Source organism: Sceloporus occidentalis, unplaced genomic scaffold, assembly GCF_023333645.1.
Source record: "Sceloporus occidentalis isolate IW3139 unplaced genomic scaffold, rSceOcc1.0.p SCAF_8, whole genome shotgun sequence".
NCBI lineage: Eukaryota > Metazoa > Chordata > Lepidosauria > Squamata > Phrynosomatidae > Sceloporus > Sceloporus occidentalis.
The window spans coordinates 43,939,598-43,960,555 of record NW_028316988.1 but is presented as its reverse complement, the minus strand read 5'-3'; the positions used below and the strand labels follow the sequence as shown (position 1 = coordinate 43,960,555).

General features: G+C 39.8%; 1 protein-coding gene across 3 annotated transcripts in view; it reads right to left on the bottom strand.

Moving 5' to 3' along the window:
• LOC149308794 (long-chain-fatty-acid--CoA ligase 4) overlaps nt 1-18,880 on the bottom strand; it is a 32,016-nt gene extending 13,136 nt beyond the window's left edge. For all 3 annotated transcript variants that reach the window (XM_089536478.1, XM_089536477.1, XM_089536479.1), the window contains exons 1-2: nt 18,740-18,880; nt 3,289-3,365 (exon numbers count right to left, since the gene is read on the bottom strand). The gene's annotated coding sequence lies outside the window, so the exon portion shown is untranslated. The remainder of the gene's footprint in view (nt 1-3,288; nt 3,366-18,739) is intronic.
• Nucleotides 18,881-20,958: the final 2,078 nt, after the last annotated feature.

The window sequence follows — 20,958 nt, the reverse complement described above, 5'->3', positions numbered from 1 at the left end:
GCTTTTAATACGGCTTTTAATACCGTTAAGCAATCTAAGCGTTGCATCACTGAGGTCAGAGGTCCAAGCGTCCAATCCTTTTCTTTAAATATTTATGCAAGAGCTAGGGAAGACTGACCAGTGCTGTTTATGCCTTTTGGAAACTACAGCAATTCCTTGTTTATGAACTTGATGTGCTTACTTTCAGATTCCTCAGCAGGTTAAAATGCCACCCTGTTGCAACAGCTATTGCAAAATTTTCTGATAGATTTTGTTTAACTTCATGATGGCCTACTAATCAACCTGACAAAAGCAAGGACTTTATCTTATCCAAGGATAAGCATATAGAGATACTGTTTTGTTAGGAAAGCATTCCAACAGACATGCTTCACGCCTTCTCATGTGGAAGGAACACCTTTTGTTCAGGGGGTTATTTCACAGTTCCCTTCTAAAAACATGGCTAATTCTTGAACCTTTTTTATCAGAGACTTTGCTGCTAAAACAAAATCGAGACTGATTAGGTCAGCCTCAATTGTTGCACGCTTGGATCTGATATTGATGCATGGGAAGAAGGGGACAGTTTTCCAAGTAGAGATCTTAAAGGAAGAGGATGAAGGAAGAGAGGGACAATGGATGCTGACTAGACAAGATTAAATCAATTTCAGTAGAGGGTTTTCTCCCCCAAATTTTCCTCACCAGCAGAGCTTGGAAATCAACTTTTAGGACAAATTAATATAATGACATGCTGAAGCCACCATTAACTGAGTAGTGATAGGATGATGCTTGAGCTCCATTGGTTTTAGAAGTAAGTTTCCAAGCTCTGTTCCCTGGAAGCACTGGAAAATTATGAAGTTGTATTGAAATATTGCTGGAAAGGGGGAGAGAAACATTTAATGGGGGTATTTTTGCTAGGGGGGGGGATTATTATAAAGGGGGGATTGACCACAATGCATAGGAGACAAAAGGCTATGGAATTCTCCTGAGGCTATGAATAACTGAGACTACAGACAGCCACACCCAAGTATTAAAAATAATGTGTATTTATTTTTAATTCATCAGGACGAAGCATGCAGTGGTTAAAAATAGATTATAATTTATTGATGTGCCTGTCTGTACTTAAAGATTTGCATCGCACATTACTTAATCATATGGTAATCCCATTTTTAGCACAAACCTTTAAGGCACAGTGGCAGCTAACAACTTGTAGGGTGCATGATGCATTGGATTAATACTAGTTAATTATATCAGGCAGTACAATAAATTTCTGATTATTTGACATTAAGTTAAAAGCAGTGTCGAACCAGATTATTTCTGCCGCGTGGATGCAGCCATGTTCTCCAGAACTCTTTTGGTCAAACTATATGTTCAGTAACACATTCACAAAAGGGTAGGAGAAACAGGGGAGGATGGGGAAAGGGACAACAATCGATTAAGATGGGAGAAATTTTGTAAACCTGAAGCATGACTGACTCTAATATAGAATTATGTAAGAATTCCTATACTTCATTTCTCTATCCCCTGCCCCCAACTTCAGTTTTATATTTGCTTTAGTGAACAGCTTGCCCAGAACGTCAAAGCTTGCTATTTTGTGACATTTCCGTTGTTCCTAATAAAAGGATATTACACTGTTGTTGCTTTTGAAATTCTTCTGAAGGACTGGCATGACTAACTCCTAACAGCAGGATGGAATGGCAATTTTGGCCTAATATAGTTGGGTATTTTTTTTGCTCCAACGGCATGTTCACATACCGACTCCTGTTCTGAAATAGTTGGCGCTATCATGGCTGATCAATAAAGTTTCTTGATAGGTCTCAAGAGGATTTGTGAGAAAGGGTTTGTGCTGAAAAGAAGTCCCAACCCTTGCATGCAAGTGGCATTATGTCCTTAAATACTATTATAATCTAAAAAGAAATCCAGTTCATTCAACACTCCAGCAGACATAAGTTACACATAAACCACAAACATAACAGGCAGAAATGTTAATACTGGAATTGGAGCTCCAGTGAGTAATGCTGGTGCAATAACAAATCTGGAAGACAGTACTAAATGTTTCACAAGAAGCAAAAGCAAGCAGTAGTAGTACGTCGACTTGAGTCAATGTGTTGTAGTGGTTTGAGCGTTGGACTCTGACTTTGGAGACCAGGGTTCAAATCCCCGCTTGGCTATGGAAAGCTACTGGTTGCCCTTGGGCAAGTCAACTTTTCTCAGCCTCAGAGGGAGACAAAGGCAAACCCTCTCTGAAGAAAAAAAAACCTGTGAAAGGGCTGCCTTAAAATGGAAATGACCTGAAGGCACACAACAACAACAACAAGAAGTACAACAGTCTGGGACCTATTGTATATACTCATGTATAAGTCTAGACATTTAGGTCATAAGTTGATTAAAAAATACCCTGAGTCAATGTAAATACCATACTTACTTTAAAAAGTTACCATCCTCTGATAAAAGGCAAGAGTATAATCTGTCCTGAAGCACTGACCTTCCTCTATTCTCTCATCCATCCAGCCTTTAGGCTGAACACAAACAGTTATGTCTGCCTGAATTTTTTAAGTTCTTTGGCAGTTTTCCTTTGCTTCATCCTTTGGATCCCTTGTTTCATGCCCCTATATTTTATCCTCAGCCTATCCACAGGTCACATCCAAATCCATAATTTGGGCCTGCAAACCTGCCCTGGACTTATACATGAGGATGACTTATAGTTGAGTATATACCGTAATTATACATTGTACAGAAATGTGTGCCTCTGAAGTTGCTTTTTAATTTCCTGCTCTTCAAGAGAAAAGCTGCTTCAAGGAAAGCAGATTTGGGCAGGAGAAATGGTGCGTACATGCTTCCCCTGTTGTTGTGGTACTCCTTAACCCTTCCCAGCTGTAGCTCATCAGATGGGCTCACAAACATCGATTTAGAACTTGTGGGGAGAGAGCTGTGGGACATAGATGCAACGGGTAGCAACCCACTCCACCCATTGCTTCTACAGTACCAACTGCTTTCTCCTAAACTGGATGGGAAGAAAGATCTAGACTACATGTTAGGATGTATTTCTAATTAGGATTTTACTCACTAAAGAACTTAAACTTGCTTTTACAATGGACGCCACCTATACTTTACAAATGCAGAAGCTTTAAATCAGGATGGAAAACTTGTGGCTCTCCAACTGTTGATTCACTATTATCCCTCACCACTATTCAGTCAGATGGGCATTGGAGTCCAAATTGTGTAGGCCCATAGATTACCTACCTCTGGTCTAATGAAACTCATAATAAGGGAGGGGAAAAGCTACGTATTAGCAAATTGAACACACATACTTACATTATATCCAACAGAAATGTGATTTTCAGAATTAATTCAATCCACAAGAAGGTGAGGACTCAAGACTTTGGATGAATCTAGGATAAAGAAACAGGTTTCTGGAAGTTAGTAACTGTGAACAATTATATTGCTACTTTACATCATTAACATTTTGCTTACCAACAGAATTGTTTGTGTGCATGTATAGCTTGGTAAAGGCGCAATGTGTCCCTTGTTGGGTGAAAAGTGGGTTATACATTAATTAATTACATAAATATTACAACAAGTAAACACGAAAACAGAGCACACACAAAAAATTTGTGGCATCCACTATTGGGACAAAACCCAAATGTTTTCAAAATGTTCAGTTACCAAGAACTTTGTATAGATTTTTAATTAAACCTACTTATAAACAGATGAAAAGCATACCATCAGAAATAGTATGATGCCAGAGGACTGTCCAACAGTAATACAAAAACCAGTTATACCATATCTGCCATCACTGAAGAATAGTCATCTTTCAGTTTTACAATTAGAAATGAAAACCTTTCCCTTTGCATATGCAATTATACAGCCTTTTTACTGCTATATATAAAATGCCCATTTCCCAACTCACTGACTGAGAAAATGAATGGCAACTCTGCTCTTTAAGACAGCCAACAAATGTACAGAATAGGTCATACATCAAGGGCAAAGTATAGCTGACAAAACTGCAATAAAATCTGAAATACAACAACACATTTAATGCCCTATAAAATACCTTAAAGGTGCCAGACCCCGTCTGAGTTTGGAAGCTAAGCAGGGTCAGTACTTGGATGGGAGACGGCCATTGGATAGCAGGTGCTGAAGACTATATTTCAGAGGAAGGAACTGGCAAAACCACCTCTGAGTATTCCTTGCCTAAGAAAACCCTATGAAATGCACGGGGTCACCATAAGTCGACAGGTGACTTGAAGGCATATACATAGACAATGATTTAGGGCAGGCTTCAATCTTATGGAAAGCTTCATAGGAGTAAGTGCTACAGAGATCAAATGGAGATAACCAGAGTAACGTAAGTGGTTTGAGTGTTGGGCTAGGACTCCAGGAGATCAGGTTTTGAATCCCTGCTCAGCCATGGAAACCCACTGAGTGACCTCTGAACAAATCTTGACAAGAAAACCCCACGACAGAGTCACCTTAGTCCTCCATAAGTCAAGATGGTATACAACAACAACAACTGATGGCAGAATGTTTTTAAGAGAAGAGAGTGACAAGGCCAGTTTAGCTACTGAGATGTTTTTGGATATCTGGTATGTTCAGGAGTGTTAGGATAAGTGTGACATAAAGCACAGGGAAAGATGTGCTGGGAGGGAAGAAGGATTCAGCAGAGAAGAACGCAGGCATCCCTGTTGCGCCATTAGTCAACAGTGTGAATGTGCATGTACCCTTTGTTTGAGTGGCAGTGACATGTAAAAGGTGTCCAGGCATGTACATGTACATGAATGAAGCGTGATTTATATATATGCTGAGTGTGTACATTGGGAGAGAGAGAATGACTCTGTGAGTGCAGGGGAAGAATGAATGGAAAGCAGAAGTGAAATGAAGGAGAAAATGGACACAGAAGATGTTATGTTTGAATTTACACACGTCTCGGCTTCTAAATAATCAAAGAACTACCACTGGGTTTCTTTTTGCTTTCTGGTAATTCCGTTTCAGCTTTCCCACTGGATTTTTCTTTAACTTAATTTACTTTACCATTTATCAGAACCTTATTAGATTTCCAGTTGTCTAGCTTAGACAACTGAGTTCATTCAGTATTCAAAACAGTTCATGGGTCTTCGCACAATGGAAGGCCCTCATGTTACAGTATCATTCATTTTTAAGAGACGATTTCCACAAGTGGAAAAACAAGACCACCTCTTTCCAGTAATTTAATGTAATATAAAATAAAAATTCACAGTAATGTAATGTAAAATTAAATTAAAAATGATTCATTACAATATTAAGACAAGAGGGTATTTTGGAAAGGCATTGACCATCTGTTCTCCATGAAATCAGTTGAATACTAGCTGACCAGCAACAGATACATCCACTAAAAATGTTTCTTAAATGTAGGAAAAATAGGTTTTGAAATTTTATACATCTGCTATATGTATTAGTATTATTCTACATCTATACAAACCTGGATATTACTACAGGATAAGCTCAGAGCACTTAAAAGTACCGAAGCATTGCCTAAAAGAAGAGTTTGTACACTGAAATCAAACTACACACAACTACTCACCAGCTAAAGCCTTCCAGGATCACGGTGTAAGTCTGTATAAGCATTAGACAACTTATAAGAGCAAATACCACACGCCTACTTCCACAAGAAGAATTTAAGAAGAAGAAAACCCTTTTATGGTTTATTACACCAACTTCTGGGGAAATGATTCAGAGTTGACAGGGCGATATTGATGTTTTTGAAAGGTCAGACTTGGCTAACCTTTGTCCAGCTAACTCTTTCTCGAAAACATTCTGTCTGTGGTCAAGTACGTTTCTACATTAGAACAGCTGTTTTTAAAGGAGTTTCAAGAACCAGAGCCCCTCCAAATGTGGAAGTAGATGGGTAGGAAAAGTGAGCCATTTTAGAACAGGCATTATGTAGCACAGCTGTTCGGGGTACAAACCAGACATACTCAGCTCTTTCAGTGTAGCATTAATAAAAACTATGCTGCATTGAGTTGTCTTTTTTGGTGAAAGCTCAGCACATTTTTACCTAAATACCCGAAGGCATCAGATCCTGTCTGATTTTGGAAGCAAAAGCAGGGCTAGCCTTGGTTAATACTTGGAAGGGAGACTACCAATAAATATCAGGTGCTGTATAAATTTCATATTAAATTTCAGAGGAAGGAACTAGCAAAACCACCTCTGAAGATTCCTTGCCTAAGAAAACCCTCTGAAGTTCATGGAATCGCCATAAATTGACAGCAACTTTGAAGCACATGCACATGACTGTAATATATATCTTAACTCTGCCAGCGATGGTGGTGTTTTATAGGTATTAATTCTAGCTTTAATGCTCTATGATTTAATCATAGTAAGATTATATTGTAAGATTCGGTTCGGTTATTCAGATTTGATTAAAAATGTTCTCTCTAGGAATCTCTAGGTCCTCCAGCATGACTCTATGGTCAACTTCTGCCAGAAGTCATGCTGGAGGATCTAAGAGGTTCCCAGAGAACACTTCTCTAGGCATCTGTAGGTCCTCCAGTGCAATTCTATGGTCAACATCTGGCAAATGTTGACCATAGTGTTGCAATGGAGGACCTAGAAATTCCTAGAGAGGTGTTCTCTCAGGTGAAAAAAAACCCTGGGTATTTTACTTGTGGTTTTCCCACTTTCACGGGGATCCTGCACCCCTAAACCCATTGAATGTGAAGGGCCCAGTGTAATTAAAAAAACACAAATGAATTAAGAACAATTCTGTCTCTGCATAGGCACCAAATCCATTACAGGACATCCTACCAAAGCCCAAATGGTTCCTACATAAACAGGGAACAAATAAAGGTTATAGGGCAGATAGGATTAATGGGGTCTGCCCTACTGAAGCTGTTGAGCCATCTCTCCCATACGCTTGCTTAGGATGATTATTTTGGCAGTGAAGGCAACACTTTGTTGAGTTCTCCAAAGAAATCTCAACAAACAGACCAAAGTTATGAAAGAGGGGGATTTTCAAGGCAAGAAGATGTTTGTAAGAAACGTCCGCTTAATTATACCAGGTTTTTTTTGTCAAGGTCTTCCGAGTCATCGGTGCGTGTTTTTACAATGCTGTAAACTGTAATATTTCAGACTGACTAATGATCATCCCGGCCAGCCGTCACCTCACTTTCCCCCTTGTATAAAGCAAATCGAGTGGGATGTGTGTGCTTTTAATGGCCTTCTTTTACGGAAAGGGCTGCGAGGGAAGTTGGCGAGCGTCACCAAAACCCACATCATTGACTCTGCATTTCATAGTGTTTTCATGAATGTAATCTAACACATAAAAAGTAGTTGGATTACGGGGGGGGGGGGGGGGGAATTGGGAGTTGATAAAGTAGGAGTGGGAAGTTTTACTAGGAGCCATATGGAACTGGCCCCTGTCCAAAGATACTCTCTGGATAAGATATTAGGAAGGAAGCCTCAGGAGAATCTGCTCATTAAAAAGATGTAAAGAAACTGCACCTTCTTCTTTATTTGCATGGGAACCTGAACTCAATTTTTAAAAGAAGAAAAAGAAAATAATCCTCTGCTCAGTCTAGCTCAATAGCTCTAAAGGCAGGGATGTATTTGCATCTTGGAAAAACTGAAGCTAAACGAAGAAGGAACAGTTGTTTAAACAGTATGAATTTAGTGTAGAATATGGACATTGTTTGCACAAGCCAGTAACGTGTGTGTGTGGTGATGGCGGATATCTAATCATGCCCTCTATGCTAGTGTTTCTCAGGCTTATCTGATATGGGAGACCAGTGATTACTTTTTCCCAATGCACCAGGGATTAGTATCATATTTGTACCCGCTGCTTACAACTTACTTACTCTTTCTTTTCTTTCTTGGAAACTCTTGAAAGACTACCCCCAGCGCAGGGACCACCATTTTGAGTAACTGCTCTAAACCACAGCTGCCTGCAACCCATACTGGTCCCTAGACTGCAAATGGGGCAAAGCCCAAGAAGGATAGCCACAAATGGTCAAGGGGAATGTCAACTACAGTACATGGGGTCAGGCTCCAAGACAGATGATCGTCCTTCCCAAATACATCTACAGCTGCTGAAATTACAAGGCTTCACATTACAGAAAGAACAGAAACATTAAAAAAAAACCCAAAGGTATTGCTTAGAAAATATACATCATGTGTGCATTATAGGTTTTAGTGATAAAACAATATTCAGACGAGAATCTGAGATGTGCCAGGGCAAATCGCTTCTAAGAGACAAAAGGCCCGATTTGGATTCAATTTTAACATTATGTGTAGCCGCAGGAAAGCCTTGGGTTCATGCACTTCTCTCATCTCTTTCCACAGAATTGGAAGGAAGAGTTTGTTGTTATTAAATTTCACCGAATCTGACCTGCCGTTACCTATTAAGGTGCCGTTGTGACCTAAAATAATCTCTCATCAGTTCAACAAGCAGCAAGCTTCATAACCCATGTTTTCAATGCTGGCCTTCTTAGTAAATGGCCAGCTTGTTTTAAACCACTATCTTTAATTTGGATGTCGTGCTAAACCAGGATACCATGATACCAAAAGAAAATGGTCATGACCTTCATCTTCTAGCCATGTCAAGGGCACCACACAAAAAACAGAACTACAGTATGATTTAGTGTTATCTGTAAACCATGCCAAAGCATAGAAACTTTGTAGAGATTCACTAACAGTTTTACAGAACAGATTTATGCAAGATGTCAAAACAACCTGGCAAATAACCAGTGGATGGTTGTTAACATTCTGCAATGTCCCAACTGCTTTCTAGGGAAAGCGCAGCATAGACTCTACCCAGAAAGAGCTGAGTTGGAACAACGTTTCAAGGTTTTATATCTAAAGTGACATGATTCACACAAGCTTTGTATCTTTTAAGTTTTCGGACAACACTATAAGATCATTGTGCTGGCCTTTAACATAAATATCCAGCACCTAAAAGTTAGTCACGATTTACGAATGCAAGCCACAAATTAGCACAACATTCCATCTACAGAATTCATTATTCTCCAGAACATTGCCAGACATTGCAATTAGTTCAAGCTCAAGAGACTGAAATAAGGACTCTTGTTTGAAGCAAAAAATGCTTACTGTTTCTTGTATAAAAACTACATTATGTGCAGCTAATCAAGGATATCACATTTGTTTAAGTTAGTAATTAAGTCCATCACTTTGAACCCATATTAAATTTTCAGGATAAAATCTATTTAAATGTGCATATTTAGATACTTGGAAAGAAAACCAATACACTACCACAAAACTAGAAACAGACAATATACTTGCAGCCTGATCCTGCGCATCGCTACTCAGAAGTAAGCCTCACTGAATTCAAAAGGATTTATCACTGATTTGGTATAAGCGCGCCTGCGTATGATGCAGGCGCACTGTACTATGCTCACTAAGAAGACACTGTGGCAGCACAAATCATGGTACAACAGGTCATGCTATAATGTATAAAGCAGAGTTGTTGTTGTTGTTGTTATTATTATTATTATTATTATTACTTTCCTATATTCCACCTTTTCCCCAATATGGCGTTTCATACAGAAAAGTGGTCAATATTTTTCACTGTTCCAGTTTCCACTAGCTGCGGAAAGCAGATTGCAAAGAGCTATGGAGTGAGAAGCATGAAACAGTGGAAAATTTCAGTACTTTCTCCTGTTTTGTCTTTGCATGAAGACTCACCCAGCAACTTGTGTCCTGAAAATACAGTTGGCCCTCCACATCTGCGGCTTTGACTTTTCCAGATTTTATTATATGCAGTTTTGATTAATATGTTCTCTCTAGGCATCTCTTAAGTCTTCCAGCACAGCTGTGCCAGAAGCTGAGCATAGAGTTCTGCTGAAGAACCTAAAGGTTCCCAGGGAGAACGCTTCTCTAGGCATTGGTAGGACCTCCAGAAGAGTTCTATGTTCAACCTCTGGCAGATGTTGACCACAGTTGCACTAGAGGACCTGGAGATGCCTAGAGAGGTGTTCTCTTAGGTACAAAGAATAGTGGTTTTTTTATTTGAGATTTTCCCACATTCACGGGGGTCCTTCACCCCTAAACCCAGTGAATGTGGAGGGACCACTATATTGTCCGCTACTATCATATTTAGTTTCTATAGAGAGGGGAAAGATCCGACATACTGTAAGTGAGAGCATATCCTCTATTTTAAAAGTTAAGAGCCAAAGGATTTTGAAGGTTATGCAAAAAACAACCATTTAGATGACTGGTATGAAGTACCTGTACTTTTTAAAAGGAGTCCTTATATCTAGCTTTAGTGTTTGATAACATGCACATAAAATGCAGCCAAGCTCTAATTGAGATTTGAAGTGGACATTTAAGAAATGTAGGAGAACCATGTTAACTGAGAACTTAATACAGATTGTGGATGTGCTGCTCTGCTCAGGATATATATTTTTAAATGGTCACACGGAAGGCCTTCTACAAACAGAACCTTGTAGGCATTAGAGATATATTCAATCGTGAACTCCTTTGCCAACAACACAAATAGAAAAGAACCTTCTGGGTATAAAGCGGTATAGAGGGATCTTGGGAAATTTACCACTAGACCATTGATTCTCAAACTTTGGTCCTCCAGATCTTTTGGACTTCAGCTCCCAAAATCCCTAACTGCTGGCCAAGCTGACTGGGGCTTCTGGGTACCGAAGTACAAAACAGCTGGAGGACCAACGTTTGGGAACCACTGCACTAGACAACAGTATTTTAATGCTTCTCTTCCTCCACTGTTATTTTAAAACAGAAAATACAAACTCCTTCCTAAAATTCTCACTCTTGTGAAGTGTCTGGTGCTTTATCCATTTACCTAAACCTACAGAACAAATATGAGACAAGAGCAGTCAATACAAAGCCAATCATTACTTCTGTTACTATAGGAAGAATCATGTAACCAGTGTTTCTCCTTTAATTATGGATTTTCTTCAGATAATCCATGTGTTCACCCTCACGCGGAAAACTAAGAAAGACTGGCCATTCGTGCTTTTGTATATCATACAAATATTGCTGTACAGTAAATTTGGGTGCCTGCAGCAAGTAGTGTACCATAGAGGCATTTGTGGTATTTGGCAACTGATAGGACTGGATCAGGATGTTTTCCCTTTTGGTTTTTTCCCAACCTGCAATAACAACAGATTTAATAAGGAATAAACCAAAAGAAAAATGTTTTTCAACTCACTAGGAACATTATAAGTGTGCAATACGTTCTGATTCTTTCTTTATTTCTACTACTCATTCTTGGCTAAAAATTCCTTGTCAAAAATTACAACCAAAACATGTTCTATATGTGAAACTTTTACTTATGTGAGAAGGCTGCTTAAGAACAAGATGCAGTTCTATAATCTATCATTTCTTCCCACATCAACTGCTTTTTGTATAACCCTCCTGAAGAGTTCTGGTGATCTTAAATGTTGGCAGATCTCTGCGGCGTTTTGATTCGTTTTGATAAAAGTAACTGTGGATTTTTCTTTTCTCATGGATCAGAATATCTAGTTTTCTTGTTCTACCGCTTGGCTAACAGTGTCAGTGGATGGTATGGCTGGTGCGAGGCACGATTTCCCTTACATCCCCCTCAAGATCTTTTTCTCCTCCTTAAAGCTAAAGCACTGAGGGTCAAAACAAACCACATTTTCTGGCAGGTAACTACTTGTATCTTTCAAAATGACTACAGTCCTGTTCTGGCATTACTCACCATGCTTTCTTCAGCGCGAGAGAATGGAGTACCTGGTAGCCCAACCTCTCTCTTGTAATTCCTTTCGTTGTGTGGGAAGCGATGAACTTACAGAGGAGGTTTTTCCTGTAAATGGAGCCTCCATGCAACGAGAAACATCTCTTCCGGCTCATTGTTTGCCATACTCCCTTGCTCCCATGTTGAATAAGGCATGGTAACCCCTGAACAGTGCTTATTACAAGGAAATATTCAAGATAAGTTACACAAGGGGAGCCTTACCTGTGGATCTGCAATATAACTTGAAATGGAAATGCTGTAAAATCATTAGCAATGGTAAAAACAAAGTAGAATGCCAGCAACCTACAGAAAAACATGCTTCTGTTCACCTCAAGTGAGGCTTAGCAAATACTAGAAAGCAGCAGTAACTACTTGTTCAGCAACAAGGTACTTCCTGTAGAAAAAGCTCATGAACTTATCGGCGATGTCCTGTAATAAACGTTCCGACGAAGGAAATGAGTAAGCAAATTAACTTTTGAAAGATGTGACCACAGCTGTACACAACCCAAAAAAGTGATGATCCAATAACCACATTACTGTATGTAGGCTAAGACAGAAGAAAGTTTCCATAAATGAAAAGGGTTTAGGTCACTGTTCATCCCAATTACATCACCGTTCCATTTTTACATTAATTAACCCTTATTTGTTAAGAATATGCACAATGTTAGCTTTATTTATTAAGTATATAGTTTTCACAGATGGTAGCTTGATGATGTCAGTTTTAAAGAATTCTATTATTCTAAAGAATAATAAGAATATACATCTATGTAGCAAACAATTCTAGTGCAGAATTTGGAAGGTGAACCATTTTAAAAACCAGCTATAACTCCAGGGCCCCCAAATATTTAGCTGCTGTTATCGTTAATTTTTAAAAATGGTTCCTCACTTCTCAAACGTTATTAAAGATAGATTTTCTAATGCTACTTTTGAAAAAATGGACAGTCAGCCCTCCACACTTGCAGCTTTGATTATTCATGGATTTGAGCAATATGTTCCTCTCTAGGAATCTCTAGGTCCTCCAACGCAATTCTGCTGGAAGTTGACCGTAGAGTTGTGCTGGAGAACCTAGACGTTCCTAGAGAAAACACTTCTCTAGGCATTTGTAGGTCCTCCAGGATGATTCAATGATCAACCTCTGGCAGATGTTGACCGTCGAGTTGCACTGGAGGACCGGGAGATTTCCTACTTTCAAAGGGGTCCTGTATCCCTAACCCTAGCGAATGTGGAGGGCCTTCTGTAAAGGCTGTAAGGCACTGGCTTATGGTACTAAACACATTCTCCTGTCTACTTTACAGAACAGAATCATAGAATCACAGAGTTGGAAGAGACCGCAAGGGCCATCCAGTCCAGCCTCCTGCCATGCAGGAAATCTCAATCAAAGCATCCCCATTGACAGATCTCCATCCAGCCTCTGTTTAAAGACCTCTAAGGAAGGAGACCGAGGGAGTGTGGGGAAGCTGCACAAGGCCCAGCATCAGCCAGCGCTTGAACCATGCAATATCCCTCCTCCATTTACTGAGCTTACACACCTTAGCTATAAAAGTAACATTTAAAACATTCACACTACAAAGAAGGTGAACTTCTCCCTACTGACCTAATATACTAAAGCAATACATTTGTCACTGGGAAAAGGAACCAATTACAAATAGCTAATTATCTGTAACAAATCACTTCAAAGTGATGTTCAAGTGAACAATGTGCATTTATTTTATAAACTGCACCCAGAATACAAATAAGTGTGAAAACTGTTCAGAGCTGTTCTTCCCAAGCAGTGCTCATACATGGCTAATGATGGCTTCAAAATGGAGAGGAGTTTCAAAAGCTACCTGTTATATAAAATACAAGGGTTTTAAAAACAGCATTGGTTAGCACAAGTTTCTTTTGCTCTTTAAAAGGTGGGCTGCAAGCAGGCACCTTCACCTATTTTGGTATTTGCATAGGTTTCCTATGCAACTGGAAAGTTATTGTTATACACCGACTATTACCATAGGGATCCAAAACTACCAGGATTGTTCCATTTTTAGGTGTCGGTGCAACTGAACCCATGGAAAGACGCACACATTTTAAAATGAAGAAGTAACGACATTTTTACTAGAGATCTTGCCCCTAAGAACCAAAGTCAGCCTTGCAGGAAGATTTCCTTAACTCACCTTTGCAAGCCACAATTTGCCTACAAACCAGCTTGAACTAGGAGCTGGAGATAAAAGCTTCTATTGTTTTAATGCTAGCACAAAATAAGTCTTCAAACTATGGAGCCAGAGCAAGGATAAGGATCATGTCTACAGTTGCATTGGAGAGGCAATTTCTGACTTCCCTTGGAATAGCACAAAATGCAGACTAAACACCCACACAACTGTGCTGCACACAATGGCTAAGGAAAGGCTGGTCTAAAAGCTGAAGGACAACAAGGCTGGGAGGTTTTTGTGGGGTTTTCGGGCTATGTGGCCATGTTCTAGAAGAGTTGATTCCTGACGTTTCGCCAGCATCTGTGGCTAGGAGCGTTATGACCCTCCAGATGTATGACTACAACTCCCATCAACCCTAAATATCAAATCATGCTGGCTAGGGCTGATGGGAGTCATAACCAAAAAACATATGGAAGAGCCCCATGCCTCAGTTATATACAGATAATGATATATTTAATGAACTTGATGCCTTTTTAGCATCAAACGCCTGACACCTCAGGAAATCTTACTGAAGCTAATAGCAAAGCAGAGGAGGAAAAAAGGACCATAGCCACTGTCAACATTGAAAAAGAAAAGGCTGGCATGCTGGCCATTCTAGGCAAACCTGTCTTTTGTTGCTGTTAGCTTTCAGGGGGAATGTAATCTCATCCTCTATTATCCGATCTGCTTTTAAACTGGTTAGGGGTATTTGCCTTTCCTGCTTCGTGCTTCAATTTGTATATCCTCACCCAGTCCATTTCTGACACAAGCTGCTGGTTTAGAATTAGATAGCCTCCTTTGTATTTAGATGGAAAGGAGTACCGTAATAGATCCTGAATGGTGATGGAGATGGAATCTTCTCCTTTAAAACACAAGAACAACAACTTAAATTATATTATTTCTACTTCTCACCACAACACCAACTTTATTTAAAAGCACCACATATAATGCTTATCAGCAATTTAAGACCCCAAGTATCATCACTGCTCATAAAGTCTCTCTGAACCACTTAGTTCAAGTTCAGTGTAACATACAAAGTTGGTATTCTTGCTGCTCTCCTGTTTCCTTTTAAAATATACACATCATTTTACCAATATTTTTTCAACAGGCACTGAAAACTGCAATTGGTACAGAATCCTGCCATCGGGACGCTTGTGGCGGCGAAGCATGTAAAGCCCCTTGGTTTATACCAACCGTAGGTCGCCATAAGTCAAAAATGACCATAAATCAGAGATAAAATAAATAATAAATAATTGAAGGCCCAACAGCAACAACTGCCTTGATATTGGTTTCTGGGTGCATTTGAAACACTGTTATTGGCCTTTAAAGCCTAATGTAGTTTGTTACAGGTTTACCTGAAAGATGCCTGCGTCCATATACAGTAAGACTGTGTTTAATGAGGATTCATTTACCATGGTTCCAGTTATCTACAAAGTCCCTTTGCTCTGCTTGCGCTGTCTCATGTTCAGTGCTGAAAGGCTCTATGTATGCTACCCACCCCTTAGTTGCATTTTCATACTGTCCCATGTTGGTTTACCGTATGCTACTTGCACAGCATACAGGCCCACAAAATCTACTTTGTAAGTTTGTATGTACCTTCAGATCACCAGTCAGCTTATGGCAACCTCCAAGAATTTCAGGGGGTTTTCTTAGGCAAGGGATACTCAGACATAGCTTTGTCACTTTCTTCCTCGGACAGATATCCTACAGCACCTGGTATTCACTGGCAGTTTCCCATTCAGATACTAACCAGAGCTGACTCTGCTTAGCTTCCAAGACTAGATGGGATCGCATACCATTAAGGTATATAGTTACTGGGAACTACAGAATAGCAAATGGAAAAGAGCATACTGGCTTTTGAACAATATAGAAAGCAAACCTATGAACATATCTAGCAGAACACCTTGGAATAATTTATCTTGCGTGCAAGATAAAAATCTTGAAATGGTTCAATTGCTGGTCAGTGAAAGGTTTCAAAGAAGAAAACATTTCCTTTCCACTAGAACAAAGTAAGTATGTGGAGCGTGTGCTTAAATAACCTGAAGGCACCAGATCTTGTCTGATCATGAAAACTATGCAGGGCCAGCCCTGGTTAGTGGTTGGATGGGGATCCACCAAGGAATACCAAGGTCTTCAGGCTATATACCAGAGGAAGGAACTGGCAAATCCCTCGCCTAAGAAAACCCTATAAAAGACATGGGTTGCCATAAGTTGACAGGCGACTTGAAGCCACAGATGGAATGATCTGTTTGCTTTTTATCACAGTATAAAAATGTGGCAGAGCAAATCAGAACTCATACGTACAAACTCCTGTAAATTAACCCGAGTTAAACAGATATTACTCTCACCTAAATTAGGATTCCAACCCTAATAACTGGAATGACAGAGCCATGCCTACATGGATGCTTAAAAGCAAATGAAAACCCTGTAAAGCTCTTAAGTCATGCACTTTCCCCTATGTATTTCAATACGTAAAATATTCTTATACTATCCCAAAGATAGTATACACTGGAGCTCAAAGACAACCTTCCTTTCTTCAGCAATGTATGTAGCTGAATTTGGACTGTTTAGCGGTCTCTGAACAAGGGTCTGCCAAATCTTTCCTTTCATAATTTCAGTCTAGGACACAAAACAAAGTGAGAACAATCTGGGCAAAGGACATTCAGGTGACTGTATGTTTCTGGATCAGCATGTCCCTGAGAAAAGCAGAAGGATCAATTAGTCTTCCCAACTCTTCCAGGAAACAGTAACAAAACACTTATGGTTATTCATGGGGAGAGGAAATCATCTCTCCCATTTCAGTATAAATTATGATATTGCATGGTGTGTTGTGAATCTATTACTTCTATACTCAAGAATTTCCTTCCTATGAAAGGCCAACCAAATCAGAAACAAAATCTGAAAACGAAACTACATAAGTCATGGAAACTTAGGTATGTCATGGAAACTTCAATCATTCAAGTGGATGGTTTTTTCAAAAATAAACAGTATGTCCTGCTGGTTTTCCTGCAAAAAGAGAGTTTGATGCCCTTGTAATTTGCACTAGCTGTTTTAAATGTCACTGTTCTAGATTATCCTATGCAAACTGATTGCAAGTGTTAATATTTTATTAGAATACATTTCTTTTTCCTGAATTTATTCTGTAATCCTGTACCTTACGATAACCCTTACTGAAGACAGTGGGTCATACCTGGCAGCAAACATGCACAAGACTACATTATTAACCAGTTTACCAATATGGATACCCTACAATAAAAAGGATCACCATCTCTAGCACTGAGCAACTTCCACTGTTTTATAAATTAACAGGTCTTTGTTTTAATGTTTGTTGCTTAGATCTCAGGAGAGACAGATGACTAGTCCATATAACATGCCATTTTATACAAGTCATTGCTTTCAATGAAAGTGTCCTTTAACATTTAATTAGGAGTTAGGAGTATTAAACTTCTCTCCAAAACATATTAAATCATTTCTTCACCCAGACTATATTGGCTTGCATAGCCTGAATCAGCACAGGACCTAATTTGGCTTTTTACTGAGAGTTCAGCAAGAATAGATTTACTGGTATTTTAATAGGTAAAACTGAATTTCCAAATAAAACCAACAGTTGTTTTGTTTGTCCCTCCTATCAGAACACATAGAGAGACACACAAACATACAAAGCTTTGACCAGGAGCAAATATCTGCTGATTTAATTCAGGAGGCTCAATTTACTTATTGAAATACAAAAGAGAAAGTGAGATAGAAATCATGAAGCGCCCTGTTAAGCAGAAATGCCAGTGTTGCTCCCTAAAACTTTCTAAATGAGGATAATATGTGTGCCACACTAATGAATAAGCAAAGATAATGGCGCTGGGCATCAGGGGAAAAGAATCCAAGATTTGTATTAGATGATATCTTGTTTACAGAAAGCAAAATGGGCACCAAAATAGTGTGCAAAATCTCCAGATTTCTTTATGAAGCCAAATGGGGAGGGAGGAGATGGGGAAAAGCCTGACCTGATGTTGACGTCAAGGTGTCTCCATGATCATCAGATGGAACAGAGGAGGAGGGGTCTGCATCCATCCAAATGAGGCTTTAATTTTTAAGTTTCACCTGGAGTGACTCCTGGGAACAAGGGCAGCAAAAGCAAAAAGGGACGGAAAAGACATCCTGACCTTATGATAAAGTGGCTGCATAACATCTTGACATGGAACAGAGAAGGGATCCACAAACATCCAAATGAGGATGTGGCACCGTTAGGTTTTGTATGGAGTGACCTCTAGGAACAATGAGAGAAAGAAAGGCAAAAGGAAAGGCATTTCTGAAAATATAAAATCCATCTGTGAAGTTGGCACTATTACTCTCTGGCCAAAGCACACCAGAAGGCGCCCCTAATTTTTTTTTAGGTCATCTCTATACTATGAAACTAAGAGGATGACGATGGCAAACCCCCTCTGAAGAAACATGCCAAGAAAACCCCAGGATAGGTTCACCTTAGGGTTGCTGTAAGCCGGAAACAACTTGAAAGCACACAACAACAAGAATAAATACTATGAAACATGGCAAATCTTAATTCCTTGTACCCAAATGCTCATATTGGAGGATGCTCTTTGAAAAAATACAGACAGCAAAACATTCACTAAAGTGGCAGATTGGAAAACAGAACACTCTGTTCTTCAGCAATAAAAGAAGCATTAGAATATTATACCACCGTGCAATTCTCAGGTAACGATCCCGCATTTACCAACCGGCTAATCAATGCCTCATTGCCAAGGACTACTTTTCGAAGATGTGTTGCATCTAGTGAAGCATTCAAAACAGCTTACTTTTATCAGATCGAGAAAAGCCACATGAAGCAATCGGCTTCTAGGAGAACAAAATGGAGCTGGTTATCTTTTACCTCAAGAGGAAGCGAACGCTCTTTCACTTGGCTTTAGTGTCCATTCTTATCTGCTGAGCAGGATGAAATACGCAGCCTTGAATGCTGCTAAGCAGTGAATCACATTTCCCTATTGGGTTTTTTTCCCTTCTTCTTTTTTTGGCGGCTTGTTACATCAGCATCAGGCCACATGAGAAGCCCAGCCTCCGGAGCTGCGTCTAGTATAAGGGGGCGTGAGAAGGAGGAGATTGTGCTGCTGAGCATTTAGGACCCGAGGCAGCCATCTGGTCTGGATCCAGAAAGATGCTACTGATTCAGAGCAAGAATCACAAAGCATCGCTCATTTCCCATTCAGCTACAGGGAAGAAGATGCCCCAGTTGGACCCAGGCCAGTTCGGTTCACAGAGAAAGGCTTGTAATCGCCAGTGTAACTATTTAAGGCACTTCACAGACCAGCAAATGCAGTGCCCCTGCCTCAAAAAACAAACAACGTTGAAACATCTGGCAATGCAATAAGTTGCTAGAATTAACAAAGCACTCAGGGAAGAAAATGAAAGAGGGAAATGTAAGAATTGCAACACCGGAGTGATAATGGTGATGAAAAGGTAGGCTGCAATAAGCCACCTGCTTTGCATGCTTCATGTAACACCTGAGGCACAAGTGAATGCAAAATGCAAAATGTTTTCCAAGTCAAAAGTCCACCTCCCATTGTAGAACCGTCCCACTCAATTTCACGTACAAAGTGTATTTGTTGCTGTTTTAGAGATGACCGTAAACTGACGAGGAAATTTTAGTTAACATGTTACCCTGGATAGCATATAGTCACCTAACTATGCTAAGGATACCTGGGAATCTTGAAACAATCCGTCTCACTATCGCATCTAGACATTTCCATCGCAAAGTCAGATGAGCAGGCATATGCTTCCTTAAAATAATGTTGTAAAGTCCCCAACCAAACTTGTGGCAAAGTGGTGCTTTCCAGATGCTGATGGACCGCAATTCCCAATATTCCTCACCACTGGCTCAACTGCTTAAGACTATGGGAGCTGCGTTCCAACATCTGGAGGGGTACCCTTGGATCATGTCAGTGGTTCCCAAACTTTGGTCCTCTAGATGTTTTGGACTTCGTCTTCCAAATTTCCTGGCTGTTGGCCAAGCTGGCTGGGGCTTCTGGGTGTTGAAGTCCAAAACACCTGGAGGAACAAAGTTTGGGAATCACTGGACTATGGGTACAGATGTATTCTTCTCGGTCCTTCAGCAGAAAAGCATAGACACCCAGCTCCTCTCTCCCTTTCCGCATGTCTTCCTTTCCTAACATTACTGCGTATCTTTGTTTTCTCTCAGAGTCTGTGAACACACACCTTTGTAAAACAACGGTATCACAATCACCCATTTTCGAGAAATGAAACTCCACACAGAGATATGATCACATGGAAAAAAAGCTGTCTTATCAGGAACCACTTCTCTCACAAGGAGAGAAAGGAAGATTATACTTTTCCACGCTACGTAAATCGTTTGAATATGAAGTACAATGCTACTATTTTGAATGTCTCTTATATTTGTTTTCCCTTTTCATATCCATATCAAAACATAAGCTAATTGGCTGTATTTGTATAGTACCTTATAGTGTTTTGCATATCTATTGGGTGTTAGTACAGTGGGCCCTTGGCATCTGCTAGGGTTTGGTTTCAGTAAGCCTCATGGAAGCCAATATCCGGTGATGCTCAAGTCCCCACTAGATACAATGGCACAGTCAAATGGTGCCCCTGATATACAATGGCAAAAACAAGGCTTGCTTTGGGAATTTATATTATTTTAAAATATTTTCAAGCCACGGATGGTTGAATCCATGAATAAAAAAATCCATGGATACAGAGGAGCAACCTTACTGTCTTCAATGCTCCCAGTTGTGAAGTCTATATATACAACCACCAATGGGTCTTACTTCATGCACAGACTTAGGTGATGTGGCTTATGACAATATGCAACATAAAATAAGACCAACCAAAGCTGATAAAAATATACAAAGGGAGCAAGACAGCACAGCAACCGCAGCTCTTTCCTCAGCATCAGTAACACATCAGTAATATATACTCTGGGTTTAAGTGTTTGCACTATTGGAAATCCCTATGACAACCTCTCAGCCACCCACCATACCATCCTTTGGGTTGCAACACAACACAAAGAAGCAGATGAGCCCATCCCCTCAGGGATAGTATATCTGACTGTTTCTTGGCGAG